Source organism: Callospermophilus lateralis, chromosome 15 (genome assembly GCF_048772815.1).
Source record: "Callospermophilus lateralis isolate mCalLat2 chromosome 15, mCalLat2.hap1, whole genome shotgun sequence".
NCBI classification, from domain to species: domain Eukaryota; kingdom Metazoa; phylum Chordata; class Mammalia; order Rodentia; family Sciuridae; genus Callospermophilus; species Callospermophilus lateralis.
This window is the reverse complement of record NC_135319.1, coordinates 36316215-36326126: the sequence shown is the minus strand read 5'-3', so window position 1 is coordinate 36326126 and position 9912 is coordinate 36316215. Positions and strand designations below refer to the sequence as shown.

At 39.2% G+C, this 9912-nt stretch overlaps 1 non-coding gene across 1 annotated transcript; it reads right to left on the bottom strand.

Annotated features, from left to right (window-relative positions):
* Positions 1 to 250: 250 nt before the first annotated feature.
* On the bottom strand, positions 251 to 357 carry LOC143381690 (U6 spliceosomal RNA). Its single transcript, XR_013088863.1, has one exon. It is a non-coding gene; the product is annotated as a U6 spliceosomal RNA (small nuclear RNA).
* Positions 358 to 9912: the final 9555 nt, after the last annotated feature.

Below are 9912 nucleotides of genomic sequence, written 5' to 3'. Positions count from 1 at the left end.
GGTGCTTTACCACCGATCCATACCCCCATCCCTCTTTATTTTTCATGTTTTAATTTTGAGACAGAATCTCACTAAGGTGTTGAGGCTGACCTTGAACTCACAATTGTCCTGACAGCCTTGCAAGCTTCTGGGATTATAGGCATGCACCGCCACACCCAGCACACTCTCAACTTTTCAATCATATTTTGTGCTTTCCCTTCTTTCTTTGGGCCACATATTCTTTTCTTTTCTTTCTTTTTTTTTTTTTTTTTTAAACATGGAACACTTCACAAATTTGCCTGTCATCCTTGCCTAGAGGTCATGCTAGTCTTCTCTGTATTGTTTCAATTTTAGCATATGTGCTGCTCAAGTAAGCACTGGGCTGCATATTCTTCCCCTTGATATCCAACTTACCTACACACTCAAAATTGCCTTACTTATATAACTCCCTTCACAATATCCCCGGGCTCCCGAGTGGACCAACAAATCAGTGGTGTACCTTTTTCCATTCTTAGAAAACCCCTTTGGAAGAACTTCTCTAATTCCCACTGTTTCCCTTCTTTTTTCCTTCCAGATGGACTTTTATGGTCCATAGGTGCTCTCTGTGAACCATGGAGCATATCCCATGGGCCCTGCAACCTAAGTGGTACTTTATTCCATCCTGGAGTCCAGGTGATTGGGCCTGTCTTCCATGATCTGGAGGAGGCTGGTGTCAGGTGAGAAGAAATCAATGTCTTGTTCCCAGGATTCGTTTCCTCCTTTTCTCTCTTGGTTCTGGTTGCTGATCTAGGTCCACAGATTGAGACATTTGTGAAATTGCTAATGGTAGACCAGAGGAAGTGAGATGGAGCCAAGACTTAGCCAGTGTTACGTGACAAACCATGAGCTGAGGGAGGAGGCTACATGCCTGTGGTGGTGAGGAAACTGCAACTCCTTCTTCAGAAAGATAAGAACCAGAATGTACTGTGAATTCCCCTGGGTCAAACTAAAGGCAGAGAGGATGGGCAGATTTCTGAGGAAAGCAATATGGTGGCTTTATCTACAGCACAGAGGCAGTGATACCAAGGTCAAAGCAGTCTTTGGAGTTCTGACCAGGGCAAATTATTCATGTTTTTTACAGTTTGTGCTGAAACACTTAAACATGTGGGAAGCTGTACTGATCTACCCATCTCTGCATTTTGCCACCTTTCAATAGAGAATCCAGGTGCTCAGACTGCACCCAGTTGGGCGACTTGCCCCCTCCCAAAAACTTGGCAGGAGTCCAGGCTAAACATTGCAGCAATGTTTGAGCAAGAGAGACTCAGCCCTAGCCCAGGGTTCTGGCCCTCTACCTCCTCCCTCTGCCAGCTGAGAGCTGCAGGGTCCTTTATGGGATCAACCAAACAAACTGGTCAGCTCCATAATGATGAGATCTTGGACTGTAGTTAGAAAAGAAAGAGATAGAGATAAATTCATAGCTCTGTCTGGTAACCTCTGTACTTTCTTTAGTGCTCGGGCAGGGGTAACATGCCTACCCAGCTGTGATGTGGGGAAGCACAGGCTAGCAAATATTCCTTTAATCACATTGTCCAAAGGGTGCAGGATGAGAGGAAGAACTGGACACCTAACATGACTAGCACTCACTCTGGTAGAGTGGCTCACCGTGGCTTAGGACCTGATCTGGCAGCTTCTCCTTAGTTTCCTGATTTTTTCCATACCAGTGCACAGGCTCCCTGTAGTGTATTTATTAATTTCTAAACATATATATCTACTTTTAAAACATAAATATTAGCCTTGTTCTAAGCAACAATATCCATTAAATTACAAGTATGTGTTTTTCTAATACACTTTTTAATAAATATGTAATGGCTAAAAATAAATCACTCATGAAGTATCTGAATTTCTTTTAGTACCATGTTTTAGGAAAAATGCAGTAAGATATTCTTGGAGGATGGGATGCATCTGGTCAAGAACACCATCCTGTGTCAATGTGAGGAAGGTGAAAATGAATTGATTCTAGATAATTCTAACATGAGATTCCATTTGTCTTGTGAAAAAGAAGGAAAAGAAGGACTCAAAGGAGGTAGGGGATGCCGGTGACGTACTCCTATCCTCCTCGCGAATCAGGAGGCTGAGGCAGGAGGCTCGCAAGTTTCAAAGCCAGCCTCAGCAACAGCGAGGTGCTAAGCAACTCAGTGAGACTCTGTCTCTAAATAAAAATATAAAAATGGGCTGGGGATGTGGCTTAATGTTCGAGGGCCCTGAGTTCGATCCCTGATAATCCCCTGCCTCCAAAGACAAAAGGAGGTAGGGGACAAGTTGGGTAAATAGGATACTAGGATTGGAGTGGATAAAGCTCAAGAAAAAAAAATATTATCTTCCAGACCAGTACTTTATCTTACAGCACTAACTTTAATCAACTATCTTTCAATCAACAGTAGCATATTAGGCAGGCCAGGATAGGCAGTCCTTAGGTAATAATCCTCAAAATCCCAGTGGCTTGACATCTAGTGGTTTATTTCTCATTCACACAAAGCCTGCTGTAGGTTGAGTAGGTTCTAGGCATCTTCTTTCCAAGGGTGACTCAGAGATCCAATCTCATGGTTTCACCACCTCAGCACATGGTTGCCAGGGTTCCCCAGCAAGAAAGAACACCTGGCTTCTCACTGCCTGACACCCAGAGGGACCTGTGTGGGTCATATAGCCCTGCTTGGCAGCAAGAGGGACTGAGAAGTGTTTTCCTCTGGGAGTCCAGGACTCTGAGGAGACTAGACATAGAAGAGCACTAGATGTTTCCACCATCAGTAAGAAGAATACACTTTTTGGAAGCTGACAGTCCATTTTGCCACTCACCAGTTATATGATAATACACACTACTTCCATACATCCATCCAGCATAAGGTTGACTCCTTTGTGGCTTTGCTGTGAGGTTAGAGAGATCACACCAGTGCTTCAAGGTGTAAAGTATCTCAAACCGCACCCATCAAATTTATCTAGACAAAAAATGCGCTGTGTGACAGATATGTCAAGATTGCTTCAGGGTGACACACAAAGAGGACTTCACACCAAGCCCTAGGATGAGGCTGCTGCCATTAGACCTGCTTCTAAAAGTAGAGTATCTGTTGAGGTATAGCTGTCCCTCATCAAATTATAGGTCTCATTTCCTTTCCTCATTGGCAAGAATGAAGGAACCAGCATTAGATTCAAAGTCCTATTTAAAATGCAACTCTAAAAAATTATGATAAAAAAACACTTCCCATAAAATGTACTATTGTAACCATTTTTAAGTGTAGAGTTCATCAGTGTTAAGTATATTCATGTTGTGCAACTGATTTTCAGAACTTTTTTATCATACCAAAGTATGATAAAACTGAATCTCTATATTCATTAAACAACAATTTTCCATTTCCCCTTCTGTGCCAGCCCCTGTCAACTACTATTTACTTTCTGTTCCTATGAATTTGACTAGTTTAAGCACCTCATCTAAGTAGAATAATGACAATAATTAAAATCATGAGGATTGCAAGTTCAAGGCCATCCTCAGCAATTTAGCAAGGCGGTAAGCAACTTAGTGTCTTAAAAAAAAAAAAAAAGAAAAGAAAAGAAAGAAAAAAAGAAAAAAAAAAGAGGCTGGGATGTAGCTGAGTGGTAAAGTGCCCCTGCATTAGAACCACACCACAAAACAAATAATAAAAATGCATGATAAGAAACAACAAACCTCCACAGATAACGAATGGACTCTTCTTTCCCAGCAAATACAATTTTTGAAATCAAGGAAGGGAATTGCAAGATCTGTGACACCAATAGATTTGATGGATCTTGAGTCTCCTCTGGTGGCTGCAAAGCAATTAAAAATTGCAACTGTGGAAGTTGAGATACTTATATTTCCTCATAAAATTCACTTCTTGTGCTTAATCTGTTACTCTCAGCAGTGAAGTTTCCGAGTCATCAATATGACAGTGCAGCGATATTGCCTCATCAGTCATGATTTACTTAATGTTTTTTGAATTTAGCAATATTTGATTAAAATTTAATGTGAACATATCATATCGTGCCATATATATTATTGCATCCATTAATCAGGTAACTATAGTAATGAAATGCCGGAAGGTCGGATGAAAAAGGAGCCGAAGTCTTGATATATGTTTGACATCATTCTGTGAGTGATTAACCAAAAGAAAGTCAGTCATACAAAGATTCATTAATACATATTACTTCTATCATCATCTATGTATCATCAGATATTTTTAACTTTTGTTAAGCTTGATTTTTTAATTTACTGAAAGACACTAAATATTAATAACTATGAAAGATATACATTATTCTATTGAATCATAAGTTGAAAGAATGATTCATAGTTTATTCTAATTATTTTTGTATAATGATGTGTGTTAAAACATTATCTAAGGTATTCGATCAATTTGTCATGGGAGAAATGGCATAGAGTTAACATATGGCTGTGTGAGATACTAATTTCAATATCACATCATAATTATATCATTTTCAACTTCCATGTCATTGAACATAGCAGGCAATCGGTGTGACAATGTGTAATTTATGTCTGACACAGGCTGATTTTGTTGCTGCTGTTGTTTTTGGTACTGGGGATTGAACCCAGGGGGACACTACCACTAAGCCACAGCCCTAGTTCATTCTATGTTATTTTTGAGCCAGGGCCTTCCTAAATTGCCCAGACTGGCCTTGAACTTGGGATCCTCCTGCCTCAGCCTCCTGAGTAGCTGGGATTACAGGTACGTACCACTACGCCTTACTGACATAGGATGATTTTTGTGTACAAATATCTTTTTTTTAAATTAAAACAATGAATTAGTCATAATTGTTTTTTTTTTTTTTTGTACCAAGGATTGAACCCAGGGGTGTTTAACCATGGGGCCACATTTCCACCTTTTTTATTTTTTATTTTGAGATAGTGTCCCACTGGGTTGCTTACAGCCTCACTAAATTGCTGAGGCTGGCTTAACCTGCGATCTTCCTGCCTCAGCCTCCAGAGCTGTGGGCATTACAGGTGTGAGCCACCATGCCTGGCTAGTCATAACTTTTCAAAAATAATTTCATTTTAATTAGCTAGCTACAAGGGGCCAACTGGTATTTAAACATCTATATGCCCTGTTCATCAACACAAGTCAAGGAGGGGTGTACTTTTGGAGGAATAATTGAGTAGCATACTGTTAAGTCAAATGCAAGGCAGCTTAATTTTGACTTGATAGAAGAACGCTGATCATTTAAATATGATTATCTTCCTCGTTGCTCTCTCTTTTGGATTCTGTTGCATTGCATATGATGCACTCATTCATTCGTTGCCTAGTTTTATTGACCACTTCTCATGACAGGTATTTTTTAGGTTCTGTACACAAATGGAGTGACATTATCCCCTGGTTCCTAATAGTTCACAGTCTAGTGATGACAGGCGTCCACAAGCAAAAGCAAGGATGTGTTCCAAAGCAGAGTCTGGACAAAGGGAAGAGGAACACAGAGAAGAATGTTGAAGTCCACCCGGGATGTTCAGGAGGAGCTCTCAGGGGAGGCCTGAGGCATGAGTGAGCGTTTCCCAGATGGACACACAGGGATAGTACTGTGGGTGAGGAGGAGAATGGGGCATCCTTCAGAGAGCAAACAGAGTGTGCAAAGGTGCAGAGGCACAATATAGCCTGCTCTGGAATAAGAGAGATTCATTCTCGTCTCTATCTAACGACTATGTCCAAGAAAGTGTGTTGTGATACAGATGAACTGTGGCTTCATTTCAAACCCAACGATGAAGCCTGGGCTGTCTATCCACTTGGACAGGAGAGGTTTTTGTAACTGAAGACCTTGGGAGAAGACGGAGATGGGGAAGGCAAGCAGGAGTGACAAAGGGCGGCTCACTTTTTAACAAATTTGAGGACATTGCCCTGGAGAATGGTAAGTCATAAAGCACTCCCCAGAAAGTAATGCTCCCCAAACTAACTTTAAATCTTCCCTAAAATGTTTATTAGTTTGCTTTTGTTTTTTGGCGGGACTGGGATTAGACCCGGGAGGTGCTCTACCACTCAGTTATATCCTCAACACTTTTTATTTGAAGACAGGGTTTCACTAAAGCCCAGGCTGTCCTCAAACTTGCCATCTTTCTGCCTCAGCCTCCAGTTTGCTGGGGTTACAGGTGTGAGTCACTGTGCCCAGCTTTCCCTTAGGTTCTTGAACAAAATAATCATAGATGAAACCAGGGAGTCTGGGACTGTGATACATTTTGTAGCTAAATTGTGTGTGGCGGGGGAATGAAATAAGATGCCATAAGAACAGCTTTGAAGAAAATGGACAAGTAGACTCTTGGGGATGTTGGAAATTGAATAATTTCTATGATGAGATTGTTTCAGGATTAGGAGTTAATGGAATTAGGAAAAAAGGAAAGTGATATCTGGAAGGAAAGATCAAACCTACCTGTCATATGTATCTGAAATGCTTGACCCTGTCCTTGGGAGTGGGAAGTTGCTCCCAGTTGGAAATAAATACTATTCATGGATGGATGAGTCCAGCCCATGGTGAGGTCAAACATCATTTTCAGTGACTTGTTGCAACATTCATGATTAATGTTGATTTATTACTTGATCATTGTGTTATGTAAATAGGCGGCAGCTTTTTTGTGTGTCTTGGTGTGATGCTGGTTTAATTGAGTTTGGGGATGGGGGGAGGAGGTGGGAGGTTCCAGGGTTAATACTGTTAGCTTCTTCCTCAGTAGCAAACTCTTCTTATGATGGATGAAACAGTAGCAGTAATCGCAGTAGCCAAACTGTTAATGGAATTCTATATGGGAAGGAGGGTTTTATTATTATGGCAATTTTATGACAGTAACAGAGAAGGATCTATAAACTAAAGAAAGTTAGTTATAAATGTTACCATGAATCAAAAATTACAACAAAGTATGATAATTTGTTGACTTATTAACCATTCAAATTTTATTATTTTACTGAACAGTAAGCACAGGCACACACACACACACACACACACACACACACGCGCGCGCGCGCGCGCGGCGTGCACCCGCATTCACACAAATGATTAAAACTAGAAACAAACTTGCCCATTTCTAAAATGATTGAAATGTCAAATAAAAAGGAGAAAATGCACATATAAGATTTCTAGCATGAAAATGGAATTGTTTCATTATCATTAAAAACTTAATTGAACTGAAATTGAACCAGTATTTTATTTAAGTATCTGGTTCATTATCTAGAAGCTTCTAGTGGGGATTTCAAACTCAGACTGGAAAAGCACTTTCTTATCCCTGAAGAAAACACGCATCTCTAGGATTTACTCTATGCTAAAAATTACAAGTGATGAAAAAAAAAATCTCTATTCCAAGATTTTGAGCTTCTGAATCGATACCTGAGTTTCTAATGACCCAGGAATCTTTACTACCAATCTCCCTTTCCCCTGCGGAGCTACCTATACAAAAGCATGTGGGAGGTGAGTGGGAACACAAAGCCTCTTCAATTGTTATCAGATAGCTGTTCACAGAAAGGTCTTCCCAGAGTTTGCTGTATAGAAAGCACAACCCACACATCGTCATTATTCATTCTTGCAGCTTAAGAGCCTTGTTTTTCACAGATGTGCCCTTCCTGTTTGGCATTTGTAACTGTGGACTGTTGTTCAGTTGAAGAAAATGCGTCATCTAAATATGAACTGAGATTTCGAGCTGATTCATGAACACCTTTTGTTAAGTATAACATAAAAAGGAGTATGGTTGCCAGGAGTGAGGTATGCATTCCAGCAGAACGTTGCTACAGTTTGCCACACTGGGCAAGATCAGGGCGCACAACTGGTATGATCAAGGGGGTTTTCTCTCAGAGAAAGTAAAGCATGAGCCATGAGAAATTTCCTAGCGAAGATAAATAGACAATATGTTTTAGCTTCCATTTTGCTTGTGCACACACTCTATATTTCTCTTGAAGCGGTGGCATTATTTTTTAAAACAACTCCCTGATTCATTCTTTAAAGCAAATTAACCTTACTCCTACGCTTGGATTCAGACGTTTGTTTTAGGAAATGTTGCTACTCAAGCAACAGAGGGAGAGGAGTCACGGGATTTAGTTCAAATGAAAGGAGGAAATCTCATAATTATAGGGGATATATTCAGTCACTTAACATGTTCTGAGCACCTACTGTTAGCTAGATAGCGTATGCAATAAATGTTTGTGAAATTGACCTCTTGCTACTTCTACTACACTTTAAATTTCCTATCTCAGTTGTTTAAAATAAGTATTACCTAAGCAACTTCAGTGTGGGATTCAGAGTTCAGGATTTACTGTGACTATTAGGAATTATAAAGGCAGTGATAAAACCTCAGGATTATAGTATTTTTATCAGGCTGCACATGTACTTCAGAGTTGTTCAATTAATATCAGACAAAATGAGATCATTCTAATTAAAAAACACATATAGGGCTGGGGTTGTGGCTTAGTGGAAGATCACTTGCCTAGCATGTGTGAGGCATTGGGTTCAATTCTCAGCACTCCATATAAACAAACAAACAAACAAATAAATAAAATAAAGATACATCAACAACTAATAAAAATATTTTAAAAAAACATACATTTTTCCTCTCTGATTCATCTTATTGTTTTTACATGAATCACCATGGTCTGCTTTGATCTTTGCATTTCACCAACTGGGTGAAAACAATTGTTGTCAGTTATTTTCTAATCAATGTTTTATAGAAAGATAATATACTTTGAACAAAGTTGTGGTTCTGATTCCCAGTTCTTCCTCTTTTCAACTTTATGACCTTCGACGAGAACTTTGAACCTCTATTTTCTCAACAAAAAAAGTTAAATTAAATTAAACTTAAAAAATTGAAGTTAATACACACAGAATGAACAATGACTGCAAAAATACTTTTAAATCTAAGTTATTTCAAAGAAAAGACATGGCTTATGGCTAGGTACAATTTATATGATTGAATTGAACCATTTCATCTTTTCCCACTTCATAATTTGCATCTAGCTGGATGCTAAAATTTTAGATCAAATGAATGATTGGTTAATGCCTAAATTCCAGCTGGGCATAGTGGCACACACCTGTAATCCCAGCGACTCAGGAAGCTAAGGCAGGAGGGTAGCAAGTTGAAGGCCAGTCTCAGCAACTTAGCAACACCCTCAGCAACTTAGTGAGACCATGTCTAAAAAAAATAAAAAATAAAAAAAAAATAAAAGAAGGGTTGGGGATGTAGCTCAGTTGTAAAGCATCCCTGGGTTCAATCCCCAGTATGAGAACCAAAAACCAAAACAACAACAACAAAAAAAAACCTGAATTTCACTTCAGAATTAGCACTGCCTGTCTGAAGAAGATTGAAAGTCCCTACTAGGAAACTCAGGAGCGTAAAAGATGTCTGTGTTCCCTTAAACTATAATCCTTAAGTAGCATTGAAAGTCACATTATTTTTTTTTTTTTTGAAAGTCACATTTTTTTTTTTTTTTTTGGTAACTCAGTTGGTGACAAAACCTGACTTGACCTGAACTCATTTGGCAACAAAACTTGCCCTGATTGGACATGAGGCTTTTAGATTTCTTATTTTCCCACTTAGTAGGACTGAATAGTCCTAGGCTTTGCTGTAGAATATTAATAGCTTGGATTATAGGGTGTTTTCCCCTAGACCCTCTTGGGGTTGTTATAGCGCACACAGTGCAAAATTCAAAGAAGTTTGAATTCAGAAAAACACTTGGCCCCAACAATTTTGTTGAATCTCTATAGAGGCTTTGTATTGCTCAGATTATTCCTAAATTATTTTTTGTCTGACCCATCTGAGCCCTTTTTATTAAAAAATTGTTCTTTTTAGATATACATGACAGTAGAGTGTATTTGGACATATTATACATACATGGAGCATAACTTATTCTAATTAGAATCCCGTTCTTGTGACTATACATGATGTGGAGTTATGTTGGTGGTCATCTGAGCCAT